Source organism: Hylobates moloch, unplaced genomic scaffold (assembly GCF_009828535.3).
Source record: "Hylobates moloch isolate HMO894 unplaced genomic scaffold, HMol_V3 SCAFFOLD_16, whole genome shotgun sequence".
NCBI lineage: Eukaryota > Metazoa > Chordata > Mammalia > Primates > Hylobatidae > Hylobates > Hylobates moloch.
Window position 1 is genome coordinate 9,359,101 of NW_026652291.1, and position 19,382 is coordinate 9,378,482.

The 19,382-nt window shown below is 49.6% G+C and overlaps 1 protein-coding gene across 2 annotated transcripts in view; it reads right to left on the reverse strand.

Annotated features, from left to right (window-relative positions):
* BDKRB2 (bradykinin receptor B2) overlaps positions 1 to 19,382 on the reverse strand; it is a 58,663-nt gene that overhangs the window by 26,621 nt on the left and 12,660 nt on the right. The window lies entirely within an intron of this gene.

Genomic DNA, 19,382 nt, shown 5'->3' on the forward strand with positions numbered 1-19,382 from the left:
GAGGGGTCAGGCCTGGAGCACTGTCATGGAGACAGGGTCTTGAGGGACTTTGAACCTAATAAGGGAGACAGACACATCTGAGTATTTCCAGTCCCTTGGGCTGGTTACCAGTACAAAGTGCTGTCAAGTTCTCAGCCCAGGGCCTCCTCTGTGCCCCTGGTTGAAAGGGCCTTTTTGCCCAAGGGGCTTCCATTGATGACCCTTGTCTCTACCCCTCTTCAAGTTTCACATCACTCCCATCCAGGGAGGCAGGCATGGGCTCTGTGCTTGCCTCACAGAGGAGGAAACGAGGCGCAGATGGGTGGGAGTGACTTGTCTCAGTCCCATGGCTAGACGTGGGGCTTAACCCCCTCTCTTTCCATTCCAGACTTCACACTCTCTCCAGGATACCAAGTGACCCATGTCTAGGAAGGGTGTGGAAAACTGTGGTCTATGCACGTGCAAGTGTGTGAGTGCAGGTGTGTGTGTGTGCATGTGTGGGTATGTGGGGGTGTGTGTGTGCATGAATGTAGCCACAGATCTGCCACATCCCAGCTTTCAGCCACTCTGCAACACCGGGCACCTGGGTTTCCAGAAGCCCAGCTCCCCTAATTCAGTTGGGAGGTGGAGATCAGACAATGGTCAGTTCAGGGAATTCAAACACATTAAAACAAAAAGCTGAGCTGGTAAACAGGAAATGAAGTGGGAGGTAATTAACACCCGGAAAAGGTTTGCAGGAACTCCTAAGCAGAGCTGGGATCAGGGTTTGGAACTTGCAAAGGATGCAATGAGCAGCACAGTCCTTCTGATCCTTCAAGGCAGGGAGTTTGCAGAGGGAAAGGAAGACCTGGGAGCTTTCCTCTCTGAGAGGCCCTCCTGGGCTCATAGAAAGAAAATTCAACAGTGGTGAGAGATCATGTGTTTGAAGCATAATTTTTTTTTTTTTTGAGACGGAGTCTCGCTCTGTCACCGAGGCTGGAGTGCAATGGCGTAATCTCGGCTCACTGCAACCTCTGCCTCCCAGGTTCAAGCGATTCTCCTGTCTCAGCCTCCTGAGTAGCTGGGATCACAGGTGTCTGCCACCATGCCCGGCTAATTTTTGTATTTTTGGTAGAGATGAGGTTTTGCCATGTTGGCCAGGTTGGTCTCGAACTCCTGACCTCAAACGATCCACCCGCCTCGGCCACCCAAAGTGCTGGGATTACAGATGTGAGCCACCGCACCTGGCTTAAAGCATTCATTTTTAAAAGCATTTAACAATTTATTGATGGTCTATCATGTGCTCATGATTCAGAGGGGAAGAATGAAGACCAGCCTCCCCTGTCCTCTTGGGGCTCACTCGGGCTGAACTGTCCAGCTGAGAGGCCTCAGCCTGCACGTACAGCTTCCATTTCTACATGACAGTGACCACCGCACAGATAACTCAGGTCCTCACAGCTCAGTCATGGGGGGCTTGTCCAGCGTTTCCTCGCTGACCTCCATTATGGGTCTGTTGTACATCTACCTGGCTGGGTGTCCCCAGATCTGGCCACATCAGCCCAGCTGGATCCTAATTGCTTGCTAGTGGCTGTAAACATTGCTCTCATTTTCAAAACAAAGTTGAGGGCTTTCCCTCTCAACTTTCTCCCGAAGTCCAGAGGGCAGGCGGGTTAAGGAACTGGGAGAATTTGGGAGTCTGAAGTCGACGGAGTTGTTTTCTCCATCTGCTCTAGAGGCGTGCCCTGGGTGAGGATCCCTGTCAGGGCGCTGCTGTGTCCTGCTCCAGGTCACCTTCTGGCTTCTCCTCTGTGGCCCCTGCTTGGGAGCCCCGACGGGTACCACGGGGCTCTTTGCCTTCTGGCTTCTCTTTGGGTTCGGCCAGTGGGAGCCCCAGCAGGAGCCTGAGGGAGGGTGAGAGGGCAGATGGGGTGTTGTTGGCTCCTCTCTTGGGGGCCTTTATGCTGGCTGGGCCTGGAGCAGAGTTCACTGCTTTTATCAGGGGCTTGATCTCAAAGGGGGAAGGAGGTAGGGAGGGTGCTGAGGCTTTGCCACACCAGCCCTGAGGCACCCAGGGTGCTGCCTGCTCCTCGCAGAACCCCAATATGCTGCCTACGGCACTGTAAAGAAACGCTTCATTAACCTCCTCTTCCTATTACCCAGTTGGAATGTGCCCTCTCTTTTTTACTGAGACCCTGATGAACACATCCTGGGAATATAAAGTCAGGCGGGGAGGGAGTCCTCCAGGTGGGCCGCTGTCTGTGGGATCTCCATCTCTCTGGACCACAGTTTCCTTGTCTACAGAGCTGGGAGGGTGGACTCGTGCCCCTCACAGACGCTGATCCTCAGAGCTGGGGACAGGCGATGACTCTGCTCCTGGGTTTTCCCCCTGATTTTTTAAACAGATGCCTTAGAGGGAACATCCAACATTCTGATTCACTCATTCTCTCTCTCCCTCAGAATTCTGTCCAAGAAGACTTACTGTAAAAACACTTTCTTCATTTACTCATGCAGGCACTGTGGGCCTGGCGCTGTCAGGAATCAATTCCACTTGAGCCCCGGAGACAGCCTGTTTTGGTTTCCCAGGAATCCACACCTTAGGGCCTTTGAAGCAGTGGCCTCCACGAAATACATAGTGTCACTGTCTCGAGGCCCAAGTGGGCCTCATGTGGGGCCCCCGACCTTGTAGTCAATGATGGGGTTCAGGGCACGCTACCCCAAAATGTGGCAGCTTCGAATGATGAATATTTTAAGTGGAAAGAATCCAAGAAACAGCAGGTGCAGGAAGGACTGTGTGATTGTTCCCTGAAGCAGGTCACCAGACTCCACACCCAGAGGAAAGGGGCACCGTCCCCTCTGAGCACTGGAGACACTGAGAGGAGCCCCGACAGGCCTTGCTGTTTCCCCAGTTCTCTGTACTTCGCTCGTGCCCCCTGGTCCCACCACATCCCCACGATTCTCCACTCTTCATCACATCTAATGGAAACACTCAGGCTGGGCACAGTGGTTCATGCCTGTGACCCCAGCACTTTGGGAGGCGGAGGCAGGCGGATCGCTTGAGCCCAGGAGTGGGAGACCAGCCTGGCCAACACAGTGAGACCGTGTCTATAAAAAGTACAAAAAAATTAGGTGGCCGTGGTGGCCCACACCTGTAGTCCTAGTCCTAACTACCTGGGAAGCTGAGGTGGGAGGATCACCTGAGCCCGGGGTGATCAAGGCTGCAGTGAGCCGTATCGCACCACTGCACTCCAGCCTGGGCGATAGAGTGAGACTCTGTCTCAAAAAAAATAAAAAGGCACTCAGGCTTAATTACTTCATTTCCTTATGAAGGTTCCCATGTCACATTAAACTTACATTAAACTAATTTGTTCACTTTTCTCTTGTTCATCTGCTTTTTGTTTCAGGGCCCCCAACCAAGAACTCGGAAGCGAAGAAGGAAAAGATATTTTTCCTTCTGATGTCAACTTGTGTCCCGTATTTTGTGACTGCATGTTAGAGCCGGGAAGCATTTCCCAGCAAGGGAAGTAGTTTGGCTGGTAAATAACCTTGAATCATTGAGTCATTCCTCCTGATTAGGCCAATAAGAAAGTCTCAGCATGGTGTCCACGCCTCTGCAGCACCTTTCTATGTGCATAATCTCCTCTTTCAACAGACTGAGCAGGCTCAGAGCCTTGGCTGGTCCCCAAGTCTACCCAGGCTTTAATAGCATTGTTTACATTCTATTGCTTTTATTTTTTAGTTATCATCTTTTTTATGATAAATGATACTCATTTTCCAGCCGGGCGCGGTGGCTCAAGCCTATAATCCCAGCACTTTGGGAGGCCGAGGCGGGCAGATCAGGAGGTCAGGAGATCAAGACCATCCTGGCTAACACGGTGAAAACCCGTCTCTACTAAAAATACAAAAAATTAGCCGGGTGCAGTGGCGGGCGCCTGTAGTCTCAGCTACTCGGGAGGTTGAGGTAGGAGAATGGCGTGAACCCGGGAGGCGGAGCTTGCAGTGAGCCGAGATCACGCCACTGCACTCCAGCCTGGGCGACAGAGCGAGACTCCATCTCAAAAAAAAAAAAAAAAAAAAAAAAAAAGATAAATGATACTCATTTTCCATTTAAATTGGTGACATGAAGTTACAGTTCAAAAGTAAGTCACTACTAAAGATATAGTTGTACAGCTGACATGGATATGGCAAAAACTGTGAACGTGAATGTAAATGGCTAAGTGTGGGAAACCCAGCCTGAAAGCCTCTAGCTAGAAACATGCATTATGGACGGGAAGCCAGCCTGGCGGTTAGGCCGACGGGCTCTGGAAGCTGACTGTGAATTGAGTCCTCCTCTCTAGGGCTCGTTATTTAACTTCATTGCACCTCATTTTTTTCAACTGTACAGTGGGGATTGGTATTTTAAACAGCCCCATCTCCTACGGCGCTGTGGGGAGTAGACGAGTCTGTGTGTGTCAGACGCATGGAGCACGTGGTCAATGTGTTCCAGAATGTAAGCTGTTCTTCCTGCACCAGCCCAGGAGGCCCGTCTGCTTTAGCTACACCAGGGGCTGTAGGGTGTCAGGGATTCCCTTCCACCTGGCCAGATCTCCTGCTCACAGTCCAGCTGAGGTTTCCAGTCATTCATTACACAGCTGGATGGAGAGATGGGGGGTGTTACTGGGACGCCACCAGTCTGTCCATCCAGGAGAGCTCTTGAGATAGCTGCGCTCCATCCTTAGTCGGAGGGTGGCTCTTCTCCCTCTGCCTCTGCATCTCCCATCTCCTCTCAGTGGCAGCTGAGCTCATGGTGTGCATGTATGCGTGCATAAAGTGCGTGTGCATCTGTCCCACCATATTCGCTGTACTCGGAGAGGAGAACCCTGCCTTGCTCGTCTTCCCAGCCCGCACTGCGCCTGCGGCTGAGTTTTGTACATCCCAAATTCTTGAACAACATTCGCTCTGTAAATAAGTGAAATCCTTCAGACCACCCAGCAAGTCAATGTCAAGGCCAGAGCTAGAAAGAACCAAGATCTCCTGAATCCTTTCCCTGACACCTCCCCAGAATAAATGTTTTCCTCTAAAAGCTGATTGACGTGGTTACTGAGTCTGGATGCTGTTTATAAGAGAGTCACGAAGGAAAGCCTCAGGCCACAGCAGGCAGGGGGTGGCGGAAGGGGGTGATGGCGCCTCATAAACCACAGCAGCCTCAACAGCAGGAGCTACGTGGCCCTCAGTAGGCTTTCCGAGTCCCTTTTCTTTTCTTCCCTGAAAAGAAGGCCAAAGCTGTCTGTAGGGGGAGGACGGGGTTCTGGGAAGTGACCTCCATTCTCAGAACTCCCAAAGAGAACTGAGTCAGAAGATTTGATTCAATCCCAGACATAGACATGTGAGTCCTTCCAGCATTTAGACACTTTATGGGCCTGGAATGTTCTGGAAACATTTTCAGTGGGGACATGAGGGAGCCTGGAGAAGCAGAGCCCCTCATCCATCCTGCTTTCTGCAAGGGAAGAGGAGGCCTGCTGGCCTGGCTTTTCTCGCCCTTGGATACCCAAGAACTTATTTTATTCTTGGCCTTTTTTCCTGTTCACTGTGGTTAGATTATTCTGCTCAGTGCTTTGTTTCTTTCCCCACACTGGGTTTTTCAGTTTTAATAAGTAAGCAATTTCATCTGACATCCTACCACCACTCATTCCCCTTAAAAAAAAAAATAACATCTCTCTCTTTAAAAAAAAAAAAAAAAAGATAACTAGGCTGGGTGCAGTGGCTCACGCCTGTAATCCCAGCACTTTGGGAGGCCAAGGTGGGTGGATCGCCTGAGGTCAGGAGTTCAAGACCATCCTGGCCAACATGGTGAAATACAAAAATTAGCTGGGCATGATGGCGGGTGCCTATAATCCCAGCTACTTGCGGGGCTGAGGCAGGAGAATCGCTTCAACCGGGAGGCAGAGGTTGCAGTGAGCTGAGATCCCACCTTTGCACTCCAAACTAGGTGACTGAGCGAGACTCCAATTCAAAAACAACAACAACAACAACAAAAAACGAAACAAAGAGCATTTAAAACTAATATTAAGCCCCATCTCTACTAAAAATATAAAAATTAGCTGGGTGTGGTGGCGGGCACCAATAATCCCAGCTACTTGGGGGGCTGAGACAGGAGAATCACTTGAACCCAGGAGGCAGAGGTTGCAGTGAGCCGAGATCGCACCGTTGCACTCCAGCCTGGGCGACAGAGCGAGACTCCATCTCAAAAAAATAAAAATAAAAAAAAACTACATGAAAGAGCATTTAAAACTAATGGGAAGATCTCCCAGAGTTCCATCCCTGGACACAGCTGTTTTATGTATGCCACATCCAACTGTGTTCTGTCACTGTGGTTTCACATGAAACCTCCTGTCATGGGAATGTATCCATGTTGCTCCATCATGGCTGTAGTAATGACGCCTTCAAAAAAGGCATTGCATTTGTTTATTTATGTTTATTAAACCATTCCTTTATTCCAATCCTTTTTAATTTTTTTTTTTTTTTTGAGACGGAGTCTCGCTGTGTAGCCCAGGCTGGAGTGCAGTGGCACGATCACGGCTCACTGCAAGCTCTACCTCCCGGATTCACGCCATTCTCCTGCCTCAGCCTCCCGAGTAGTTGGTACTACAGGCACCTGACACCACGCCCGGCTAATTTTTTTTTTTTTTGTATTTTTAGTAGAGACGGGGTTTCACCGTGTTAGCCAGGATGGTCTTGATCTCCTGACCTCATGATCGGCCCGCCTCGGTCTCCCAAAGTGCTGGGATTACAGGCGTGAGCCACCAATCCTTTTTAATTTAATTTAATTTTTAATTTAATTTAATTTAATTTAATTGTGCCACAGCCACGTTACTATACTCCCTGATCTCCAAGGACCTCTTCTACAATCCCCCCGGGAGCCTTTGCTGGGTCTGCCCCCTGCCCGGGTGCCCTGCCTGATTCTGCTCTGTCACTAACCCTCCGTGGCCTCCTCTAGGTGCTCTGCTGCAGTGAGTCTGTGGGTCCACCTGGCTGGACAACAGGCCCCAGTTATTCCATTTCATGCTAATCTTGGTGTTGGTGTGAAGCAGTTTGTCTGTGTGGTGACAGCCCACAGCCAGCTGGCTTTCACTAAGGAAGCTTGTCCTCGACTCCCTGCATGGGCCTGATTCAATCAGTTGAAAGGACTTCAGAGCAGATCTGAGGTTTCCTGGAAGAAGAAGAAATTCAGCTTGTGGGCAGGAGCTTTGGTCCAAGGCTGAGTGTTCTGGCATTCCCAAGGGACTTCTGACTTGCCTAGTCATCCCTACAATCACATAAGCCAATTCCTTGCAATACGTCTCTTAATCTGTGACTCCTATTGGTTCTGTTTCTCTGACTGATATCCCCCTGCAAGCAGGAGGTTCTCTTCCACCTCTACCTGCCTCCTGCTCCTATAACATTTATTATGGGGCACAGCTATAAGAGTTGCTTGTGTTGTTATTTCATTTCTCTGTCAAGTGCCTGACACATAGTAGGTGTTTAATAAATCGTTGTTGACTGACTGATAGAGGGCAGGGTGTGATCCTTATTTCTCCTCTTCTCCCCAGCAGACATAATTGCTGGGTGGAGGCAAAAGGAAATGGAGCTTACAGTGTGCCCCGCCTGTTCCAGCCTCAACACTGCACTGAGTGGCTGATGCGTTGCTTTTCTCATGTTCCAGATGGGAAAGGAGAGTCAGTGAGGCAACCTGAGATAGTTCAGGTCACCCTGCTCATCAGAGGCAGGGCCAGGATTCAAGCCTGGGTCTGCCTGAGGCCAAGTGTCAAGTCCTTTCTCTGGCTCTGGATTGGCTCGCACTCAGCGAGGTTCTTGGTGCAGGTGATATGGACAGAAGGCAGGGAAATACTGGGTAGAGGAGGGCAGTTCTCTGGCAAAGGCCCCACCCGCAAGCCTGGGCCCACGGCCCTAAATGAGAACTTCACATTCCTGTTTTCCCACCTGAGTGTTGCTTTTGCCAAAACCACCCTGGCCCACCATGCCCCCCATCCTATACCCATAAAAACCCCAAACTCCATTGGCAGAGGAGCAGAGCAGCATGGCAGAGAAGGAGAGAAGAGAAGAAGTGTCTGAATGTGGAAGAGGCAGCTGGACAATTGGAGAAGAGTTCAGCCATCTGGAAGATAACCTTCCCACTCCATCCCCTTTCCAGCTCCCCATCCCATTGACAGCCACCTCCATCACTCAATAAAACCTCTGCATGCACCATCCTTCAAGTCCGTGTGACCTGATTCTTCCTGGATGCCGGACAAGGACCCAGGTACAAAGAGGGCAGGGTGTAAAAGGCTGTCACCCTCACTCTCCACTGAGTTGATTAACACTTAGCCATCAGTGGATGGCAACTGCTAAAAGAGCATTAATTGTAACACATCCCTAGACGGTACTGTAGGGCCAGAGCCCAAAAGCACTTGCCCTGGCCCCAGCACCCACTCGCTTGCATGCTTCCCCTCACACAAGGGATTTGAGCAAGTGAGCCATGCCCCTGTCACTGCAAGTCTCAAGAAGGGGTCCAGGGAACTCTCCCTTCTCCCAGGGCAGGCCCCAAGGAATAGTGAGGGATTGAGCAGGTTCACAGGACTGGCTGTCCTGGAGGGGATGCTGTGGCTTATAGCCCTGCAGGGAACAAGCCCCATGCAGGGGGCAGCTTGGACCTGGGCTCAGCTGGCCATAGGAGTTGGGGGCTGCTGGGGAGTCAGCAGCATAGGTCAGCAAAATTGGTAGCCCCTCCCGTGTCTCTCCTCTCCCCCAGGGCTCTGATGGGTGTTCTGTCCCTGACACAATTTGATAATGCAGAGTTTCCCATCTCCAGAAATCCGTCTAGCAGTCTTGCCAGTCACCTTTGATTTGGGGCTTGAGCCGAATTTGGCCAGCAGGCTGCAGAGGAGTAGCCACAGTGTGCACGCATGTATGTGCATTTGTGTGTGTGTGCATGCATGTGTGTGTGTGCACGCATGTGTGTGCGTGCACGTGTGTGTGTTTGTGCATATGTGTGTTTGTGTTGGTGTGTGTATATGTGCGTGTGTGTTTGTGTGTGCATGCATGTGTTTGTGTGTGCACACATGCACGTGTTTGTGTGTATGCACATGTGTGTGTACACGTGTGTGTATGTGTGTGCATACATGAATGTTGGAAGAGCATGGGTCAAGTGCCTGGAGATGTCCCCAGGGGGTTGGAACTACACAAGTCTTGTGGTTTCATGACTGAGGCCCACTCCCTATCAGAAGCCCAGCTCCCACCCTTTACCTTGGACAAGTGGCTTAACTCCTCAGGGCCTCAGTTTCTTCATGTGTCAAGTAGGGAAAATAATAGCACCTACTTTGTGGGGTTGATGTGAGCACAAAGTACATTAATGACTGCAAAGCTCTTAAACAATACTTCACATGCTTCAAACACTCCAGAAATGCCAGTGTTTCCTTTCCCTTTGTGTGATATCCGGTTTCCATCACAATTTTACTGGAGGAAGGAGTCCTAGTAGTTAAGAAGAAAATGCCCAACCTACCCCACCCTGTCTTTTGCAGAGGGGAAAACTGAGGCCTCGAGAGGTGATGCGATGTCTACAGCCACACAGCAAGGCAATGCCAGCCTGCAGCAAGAGCCCAGGCTTTGCCTGTCTCTTGCTGGAGTGGCTTTTAGGGGTTTGACCCAGGTTAGAGGGACTCAGGGTCTGGGGCCAGGGCTGTAGCCCTGGGGGACACTGCCCGAGGGGCCCTCTGACTTGAGCATAGAGTTATTAGACTGGACATACTCCTCCCTCCGTCTTTCTTCCGTTGTTGGAATTCTTGCCAAATTAACCTTACAGAATCCTGGAGTATTAGTGTGGGAAGGGCTCTTGGACGTTATTTCATCAAAATCCCTCATGATACGGAGACGGAGATGGGCATGGAGGCCCAGAGACAGAGGATAGGCATTCTACCAGGACACACAGGAAGTTTGGCTGAACCTAGCTCCTAGAATCTTGGTATTCAGCCACTTTGCTATTTTTCTTTTTTTTTTTTGAGACCAAGTCTCGCTCTTGTTGCCCAGGCTGGAGTGCAATGGCACAATCTTGGCTCACTGCAACCTCTGCCTCCCAGGTTCAAGCAGTTCTCCTGCCTCAGCCTCCCGGGTAGCTGGGATTACAGGCATGCGCCACCACACCCAGCTAATTTTGTATTTTTGGTAGAGACGGGGGTTTCTCCATGTTGGTCAGGCTGGTCTCGAACTCCCGACCTCGGGTGATCTGCCCACCTCAGCCTCCCAAAGTGCTGGGATTACAGGCGTGAGTCACCGCGCCCGGCCTGCCACTTTGCTTTTTTAAAATCATTCGACAGTGCTCCATTGCAGGTGGAAGACACAGCGGTGTGCTAATATTGTCTGATTGTCAAAACCAAGACCTCATACCCCAGGCCGAGGCAGAGCGGTAGTGGGTGGAGAGTGGGGAGCTTACATCAAACCTTAAGAGCAATGGCCTTTGTGTGGTGGTCACGATGTCTTCATTCCACTTTCCTTCATGCCATTCATGTATATCAGGAAAAAATAGAAACCCTAACCAGACAGCAAAACCAAAAACCACATAGAAAGGAAGGCTGCAGGTCTGGAAGAAGGAGTGTTTCCCAGAAAAGCAATTCCTAAGGAAGAGCTCAGGCTGGGAAGTGAGCCATAGCTGGGTGTGTCCAGGAAGGCTGTTTCTCCCACAACCTCACCAGCCCCCTGCTGGTCTCCGGTGTCCTGGGGATGGCACAGGCCCTGCTGGGAGCGGAGGGTGGTGGGCGGGGTCTCTGCCTAAACAGCTACTGGCCCCGCTCCTCCACCACGTGCAAGCCTGGGCTGTGACCTTCTTCCCACTCACCTCGGTATACAAAACAAGGAGGAGGAGACACAGTAAACAGAGAACCCTAACTGGTCAGTCACAGAGAAAAAGGAATCCTGAACTGGTTTGGGCCCTGCCCAGCGCGCAGGCCAGAGGAGCCGGGGAGAGCACTGAGTTGGCACAGGTGGAGTTTTATCCCCATCTGCACAGGGTAGTAATTGGGGTCTAAGGGCTTCCCACAACATACCCTAGGTGCTAAAGGGACCTATACTATTGCCCTTTCAGCTCCTGGGAGTCGCTTTCCTGCCCCTTTCATCCCTTCCTTCCTTCATTTTACTCTGCTTAGTGTGACATGGCAGCACAGGCACAGACATAGTGGGCAGGGCAAAAAAAAAAATTAGGATATCAAGTGACATCTTAGTGCCACCCTACAAGGGCCACCTCCAATCTCACCTCCTCTAAGAAGCCTTCCCTGCTTTCTCAGCCAGCCGAGATCCCTCCCTTGTCTGAGACTCTATAGCAAAGAGGTGGAAGGAGTATTGTCTAGGGGTCATAGGCCCAGGACCAGGTGTGCCCTTGGGTAAATGCCTCGGCATCTCTGAGCTTTAATTTCCTCATTGGGAGAATGAGGGGGATGTAATAGATGATTCTGGAGACCTTTGTACAACCATAATGTCCTTAAAGAGGGGGATGCAGTGAACTCCCCATCCTGAGAGTCATGTAAGCAGAGGCAATGGGATCAGCACACTGAGTTTGCAGAGGTTCAGCTCCTCACCCATTGGCATCCAAAGGCTCTTCTGGAGATGGGAGGAACAAATCTGTCTTAGCGAGTTCCCCTTCACTGGGTGTGGCACAAAGGAGGCTGCTCCCTGCCTTGCTCCCTGTGGCTTCTGAAGATCCTGGGTCCTGGCCCTGACCTGTCAGTCCTGCTCACAGTCTTGCCCATCTCAAAGCCTCACCCTAGCCATGTGACCTTTGTCTTCTATCCAGTTCCGCTCAGGAGGTGGAGCCCCTTGGAATTGAGGGAGTCAACCTTCAGAATTCCAGAGTTCCTGGTTCTGCCAATGTTATGCCTTTTCTAGAAAGGAGCAGGAGAGAAGCATGTTCCTTAGAGCTGATCTGCAGGGAAATGGGTCCAGAATCTCTCACGACTGGAGAAGCAGAGAAGACAGGAAATGTTGAGCCCTGAGCCCGAGGCAAGAACATTCAGGTCATGCCTGAACTCAGAAGTCAGATGAACTCGGGACATGTCTTGGCTTTGCCTCCACTGACTGGATGACCTAGGGCAGGTGACTTAACCTCTTGGTAAATAAGGATAACCTCCCTGGAACAAGGCATTGGGAGCACCGTGACAATGTGCAAAGTGCCTGCAACGTATCTTCATTTCATTTATATTGTTTCCACATTTTTAAGCACATTACAGATAAACCCCTGCAATGTAGGGGCTAATACTATCATCCCCATTTTGCAGATGAGCGAACAGATGCACAGCTAGCAAGACTAGAGTTGGGATTTGAACATAAGCAGTCTGGGCCAGAACCTCAGGTGGTGATGATGGTTCTTTTTTTTGTTTTTTAACTTTTTATTATGGAAAATTTGGAATATACCTACAAGTAGGTAGACTAGCATAATGAAACTCCACATACTTCACCCAGCTTCAGTAATTACCAACTCGCAGCTAATCTTTTTCTCTATGCCCATACCTACCCTACCCCTCCTGTAATATTTGAAGTAAATCCTGCATGTCCGTCATTTCATCTGTAAATATTTCACTATTCTTCTCTAAAAGCTAAGGACTCTTATTTCAGAAAGCATAACTAGACAACCATGATCACATCTCGAAGAAACTGACAATAATTCCTTAATAACATCAACTATCCGTGAAGTATTACAACTTTCAATCATATAAATTTCATGCTACTTTTTTCACGGCTGATTTTCTTGAATCAGAATGCAAATGACTTTACGCATTGGGTTGTTTGAAAGGTCTCTTAAGTTTCTTTTCACCTACAGCCTTCCCTGCTATTTCTTTTTTTTTTTTTTTAGATTATAAAAACTTCCTCTTTAATCAAGGCTTTTAACATGAACAGATTTCTTGAATAAAATGGAAAGTTTCCAGTACATTGAAACATAAATCCACAAGTCACCATACATACAACATTAGGCAGGAGAAAACAAAAACAGCAAGTTTACATGATCCCTGTAACAGCCATGGTCTCAAACTCAGATGCCAAGTGCGTTCTGGGTACAGAGCACATTGTGGCTTCTAGGGTCACACTCAGCTGAGGCTGTGGGTCCACAGAGCACTCATCTGGCTGGGCTATGGTGGTGGTGGCTCTACTCAAGAAGCAAAGCAGTTACCAGCACATTCAAACAGTGTATTGAACATCTTTTAGATATCAAAGTGAGAAACAAGAAGGCAACATAATAATGTTATCAGAAAGATGTTAGGAAGTAAGGACAGCTGTGTAAAGCTTGAGGCTGAAAAGTAGCTCGCCAGCTTCATTACTTTGGCTTCTTGGGTAGGGGGCCCCGGAACAGCAAGATGTGAAGTTCTGGTTCATGGATCATATAATGGACCCATCCCTGACTCTGCTGAATGCCAAGATTACTCCATTCAGATTCAGACATCAAATGGGTTTTAGGGACCAGCTTGGCTATGTCCTTGGGCAGCATGACATGTCGATACTCAAACTCCTCGTCGTCATATTTGTCTGAATAGTAAATTTGTGTGACATGATTGCTCGGTTTGCTAGTCTTCTGCCCTGCGCCACCAACCTCCAAGCAAGTCCAAACAGCACGCCCTTCCCTGCTATTTCTTACTGTCTTTTCTTCCAACTTCCAGTTGTTTGTTCTACAGAATTTTCCATAGCTAGAGAGGTCGGTGATGTCCAATAGAACTATAAAGTTAGCCACAGAAGTAACTTCAAATTTTCTAGTAGCCACATTAAAAAAAGTAAAAAGACACAGGTGAAATCAATTTTGGTTATATATTTGATATAATCAAATATATCCAAAACATTATTTTAATATGTAATCAATTCAAAAAGTCATTGAGTTATTTTATATTATTATTTTTTCCTGCTAACTCTTCAAAATCTAGTGTGTATTTACACTTAGCATACCACTTTGAAGCAGCCACCTTTCAAGTGCTTGGTGACTGCATGTGGCTGGTCACTGCCATATTGGAGAGTGTGCAGCTCTGGAGTTTGACCATTGATTGCATTCTTCTCACAACCTGTGATATCGTGATGTAATAGGAAATACATATTTGGTCTTTGACACCAGTTCCTGACACGGAGCTCCTAACTCCCTTGACATTTCTAGATGATAGGAGCATCGTTTGTTCTAATGAGGTGGCTCTTGGTGGTGGCTGGATAGGCTCAGGATGGGGGCTGTCATCAGAATGACCAGGCCATGATAGGAAGCTTGAAACGTTTACCCCACATCCTGCAGGAAGGGAAGAGGGGCTGGAGATTGAATTTATTATCCATCATGCCTATATGATGAAGCCTCCATCAAAATCCCTAAAAGACAGGATTGGGAGAGCTGCCGAGTTGGTGAGCACAGGGAGGTGCTGAGGTGGTGGTGCCCCCAGAGAGAGCACCGAAGCTCCAGGCCTCTGCCCCACGTGTGGGTCTGTGCCTTTCTTCCAACTGGCTGTGGCTGAGTGGTATCTTTTATCATAAGTCAGTAATGTAAGTAAATGTTTCCCTGATGCTGTGAGCCATCCTAGCAAATTACTGAACCTGTGGAGGGGGTTGTGGGAACCCCCGCCTTACAGGTGGTTGGTCAGAAGTGCAGGCCACTTGAGGCTTGCAATGGGTTCTGAAGTGGGGGCAGTCTTGTGGGACTGAGCTCTTATCCTGTGGGGTCTGTGCTGCCTCCAGGCAGATAATGTCGGAATTGAACGGAATTGTAAGACAATTTCTGAGGAAATAAACCCACACATTGAATCACAGTGGCATCGAAAGGATTGAGTGGGAAACTGTTTTTCCTACACAGAGCCCTCAACCCCTATGACCCACTCAATAGTCCTTAATCCTTCCTCTCTCTCCTCTCCAGTGACCTTGGCCCCTTCTTTCTAGAGTCAGGCTTTCTGTCTGTCCCAATGTCCTTTGTCCTTACCCCAGCCTCTTCCTTGCTGCTCTAAATGCCAGGACACTCCGGTTCCCCACAAGCCCCCGTACACCAACCACTCAAGCACCTCTAGCAAATCCTCCTCCTCCAGGAAGCCTTTCCAGACAGCTAACTGTCCCCTGCAACCCCTCCCAAATAAACTCAGAACTCTGTCCTCCGGATGTCTACTCAACCACACTGGTTCCAGGGTCCCAGTGTAAATACTGTGAATGTCTGTTGATGTCTCCTGAGTCCTCGCATACTCTACTTGAGCGAGGGGCTAGGACTGTGCCTACATTGGTGGTCTACAGCCAGCAGGGCTCTAGACAGGACACCCACTATGAATAGCATCAGGACGATGTTGACGACAACAACGAAGCTGACGAGCTTGCACCAGCATTTGCAGAGCATTTTCCTGTTTACCTTGCATTCATTCAACAAATTTATGAGTGCTTACTCTGGGCCAGCAGCCAGGGAATAATAATAGCTTCAGTTTTTGGAGGCTTACTATGAATGCCAAGCAATGTTCTAAGCACTTTCCATGAAATAATTCATGTAATCCACACCCATTTTAGATGGAGGCACTGGTACTATCCCAATTTTATAAAAATTGGAGGAATAAAGCAGTGAGGTGACTTGTCTAGGATCACACAGCTGGTGATGGGTGGAGCTGGGATTTGAACCCCGGCACCTCACTGCATTATCTGTCTTTACAGGGGGATATAGTGGTGAAGGACAGATGGTGCCTGTCCTCAGGGGTCTCCCAGGTGGTGGGAAGTGTGCCCAAGATGGGGACAGGAGGTGTCAGAGGCTTCATGGGGGAGATGATGACCTGAGGCCATGGCTGTGTCCATGCACTCCAGGTAGCCTCAGTTGCATCCCTCTCGTATACGCTCTCAAGTATAGATCTCATCTTGGCTTTTGTGCCAGGATGCCTGGACATGGCCAAAGGTGGGGGGCAGTTGGCAAAATCTGGAGGCAGGAAGCGAGGGGACTGAGGCACCAGACCAGAGGCACGATGGAGGCCTAAGCCAGGTCTGGGAAGAGGGAGAGAAAGGGATGGATTCCAGAGAGGGCCTTGGAGGGGATGGGAAGGGAGGGGCAGAGGAGGTGGCCCTCGGAGTCTCATGTGGGTACCTCCAGATCTGCAGGATCTCAGGCAGTGACCCCAACTCCTTAGAAAATGGACAAAAAGACCTCGATGATCTCATTTGTTCCCAAGCCTCCACTTCTCCCAAAGCAAAGATCTGTCCGCTTCCTTGTATTTTTGCTTTTTGTAATTGATTTAAAACACTTCAGGGTCTATATGTCATGGTGTGGATAAGCTCGTGCCCAGGAAACCTCCTCCAGCTCCTCCTGAGATGCTTGAGGGACAAACTCATGCCTCTTTCACCTTTGAGACTCCTGGTGTGGTGTAGACTCCTGATAGACACTTTTAAATATAAATATCCCCGGCGTTTCCTCTGACTTGCCCAGGGCCACCCAACTTGCAGGGGAGGGGTGGGGACCAGGACCTGATACTTGGGTCCCTGCTGCTCTGCCCTATGCCCTTGGGGACTTCTGGACAAGGGTGGGCTTCCCTCGGCTGACAGAGGAGACAGAGGCAGTGGTGTGCTGGTAAATGGTTAACAACAGGCTCTCTGTAAAAAAATGCCCTAACTGTAGCATTTGCAAATTTCTTTTTTTTTTTTTCTTTTTCTTTTTTTTTTTGAGATGGAGTCTCACTCTGTTGCCCAGGCTGGAGTGCAGTGGTGCGATCTCAGCTCACTGCAAGCTCCGCCTCCCGCACGCAATTCTCCTGCCTCAGCTTCCCGAGTAGCTGGGACTACAGGCGTCCGCCAACACATCCGGCTAATTTTTTGTATTTGTAGTAGAGATGAGGTTTCACCGTGTTAGCTAGGATGGTCTTGATCTCATGACCTCGTGATCCACCTGTCTCAGCCTCCCAAAGTGCTGGGATTACAGGGGTGAGCCACCGCGCCCGGCCAGCATTTGCAAATTTCTATGGTATACATACTTTCGCATTGACCAATTTCAAGTCCAATGTCACAATTGGCTCTAGGCCTGGTCGGCCAGAAAGGTCCCAGGACCACCTCCCTCTCCCGCTTCACAAAAGGCAGGAAGCCTTCCAACTCCTACTCATCCTTCAGAGACTGCTTGATGTCACCTTCTCCAGGGGGCCCTCCCAGGCTCTGCAGAGACACCTCAACCCCATTGCTCCTATATGACTGTTGGCACACTTTATGGAAACAGCACACTTAACTTTCTGTCTTCTCTCCAGTGTCCCCACCTCTTAGCACTGGGCCTGGCCTATGACAGGGGCTCAGGAAATATTTGTTGAAAGGACAAGTAATGATGCTGATGCTGATATTGACAGCAAATGCCTATATCATATGCAATGTGCCAGTTCTAGTCTCTTTTTTTTTTTTTGCTACCATTAGGGCATTTTTTTCCAGAGAGCCTGTTGTTAACCATTTACCAGTACACCACTGCCTCTGTCTCTTCTGTCAGCCCAGAGAAGCCCACCCTTGTCCAGAAGTCCCCAAGGGCATAGGGCAGAGCAGCAGGGACCCAAGTACCAGGTCCCGGTCCCCACTCCTCCCCTGTGAGCTGTGCGGCCCTGGGCAAGTCAGAGGAAACACCGGGGATATTTACTTTTCTCATAAGAGAAAACTCCATTCCTCTTATGGGGTTTTGGGTTCTTTTTTTTTGAGGCAGAGTCTGGCTCTGTCACCCAGGCTGGAGTGCAATGGCATAATCTTGGCTCACTGCATCTTCCGCCTCCTGGGTTCAAGCGATTCTCCTGCCTCAGCCTCCCTAGTAGCTGGGATTACAGGCATGAGCTACCACACCTGGCTAATATTTTGTATTTTTAGTAGAGATGGGGTTTCGCCATGTTGGCCAGGCTGGTCTCAAACTCTTGACCTCAAGTGATCTGCCTGCCTTGGCCTCCCAAAGTGCTGGGATTACAGGCGCGAGCCACCATGCCTAGCTCTAGATGGGTTTTTATGTCCTCATTTTGCAGATGGGGAAACCCAGCCTCAGGGAGTCAGTGGCAGAGCAGGGCCTGGGATGCAGCTCAGAACGCTCTCATGTCCTTGGGCTTCCCTTGTCCTGTAAGATGGGTGGGGCCAGTAGCATTGCCCTCACTTTAAAAAAGCAAAACAGGCTCAAATTCCAGCGAGGGGCTTACGGAAGTTTAGGTAAAGAGCCTTGGCTAAGGTCATCCCACTATTAAGTGGATGGGGATGTGGTAGAATTAGCACTTAGGGGTCTCAAGTGCAAAAGCACTTTGTAAACCATCAAGGACCACAGACATGCTAGAGCCAACGAAGTTGGAAGAATCCCACCATTTACAGATTTTTAGTCCAAGCTTAACAGGTAAGGAAACTGAACCTCTGAAAGGGAGGTGACCTGTCCAAAGTCATGCACGAGCATTTCAACCCTGCCCCTCTGCACTTTCCACAATCCCAGAGTGGCACTCATTCCTTAGTGGCAGCAGGCCCTGCACTTGACAGCTCATGCCATGGTGGGTTTGTATAACAGTCCTTTCCCTGAGCCTCACGATTGTCCTGGAGGAACTTGTTGTGCCCATTTACAGATGAAGGAACTTAGGCTCAGCAAAGGGAAGTGATTTATCCCATCTCACAGGCTCATAAGTGGGGACCTGGGTGACTCTACATACAAAACCACCAGAGAGATTAAAAGAACCTAGAAAGAGCCGGGTTAATTGTGGTCAAGAGTGTAAGGCAGACCTGGTTGGAGGAGACTGGGGCTCAGAAGGGACTTAGGGATCCCTGCCTGATTTTTGGTCATCCAGCAGTTATAGGGCCGCCTCCTTAGAGCCTGGGGGCTTCCTGGATACATGGTCTGTCCCTGCCTCGGGGCTCCCAAGACAGGTGCTCTGGCTAGCCAAAGGCGAGGAGTGAGGAGGTGACAGCAAGATCTGGGATAGACCCCCAGCCCCCCACTTCACCTCTCTGAACCTGGGCTTCCTCATCTGCAAGATGGGGGACACAGTTGTTATGGCAGTGAAATGAGCTAGTGCCACCAGACGCCTAGCCCAGGAGCTGGCATGGAGCCAGCGTCCATCTAGGACAGCTGCCCTCAGTGTTGCTATTGCTGTTGTTATTTTTATTATTAGACTCAACAATATGGCTTTGAGCAGGTGGCTTTGGCTCTTTGGGCCTCAGTTTCCCCATCCCTACGGCAAAGGAGGGTGATAAGATAGGTTATCTTGTACAATCCTTCCAGCTGTGACAGTCTGTGATGACTAGCTTTCTTAAATCTGTTCATTCTGGTGCCAGGTGGGCCTCACCATTGTAGTGACTTCCTATGAATACATACTGCAGTGTCGGTGTTTGCACATGCTGTTTGCACACGGTGTTTGCACATGCACACACACATGCTGTCCTTTTTCTTCACACTATCTCGATTGTCACACACCATCAGTCCCTTGAGCACAGAACAGGGTGTTTGCTTATCTGAATCTCTGGTCCTG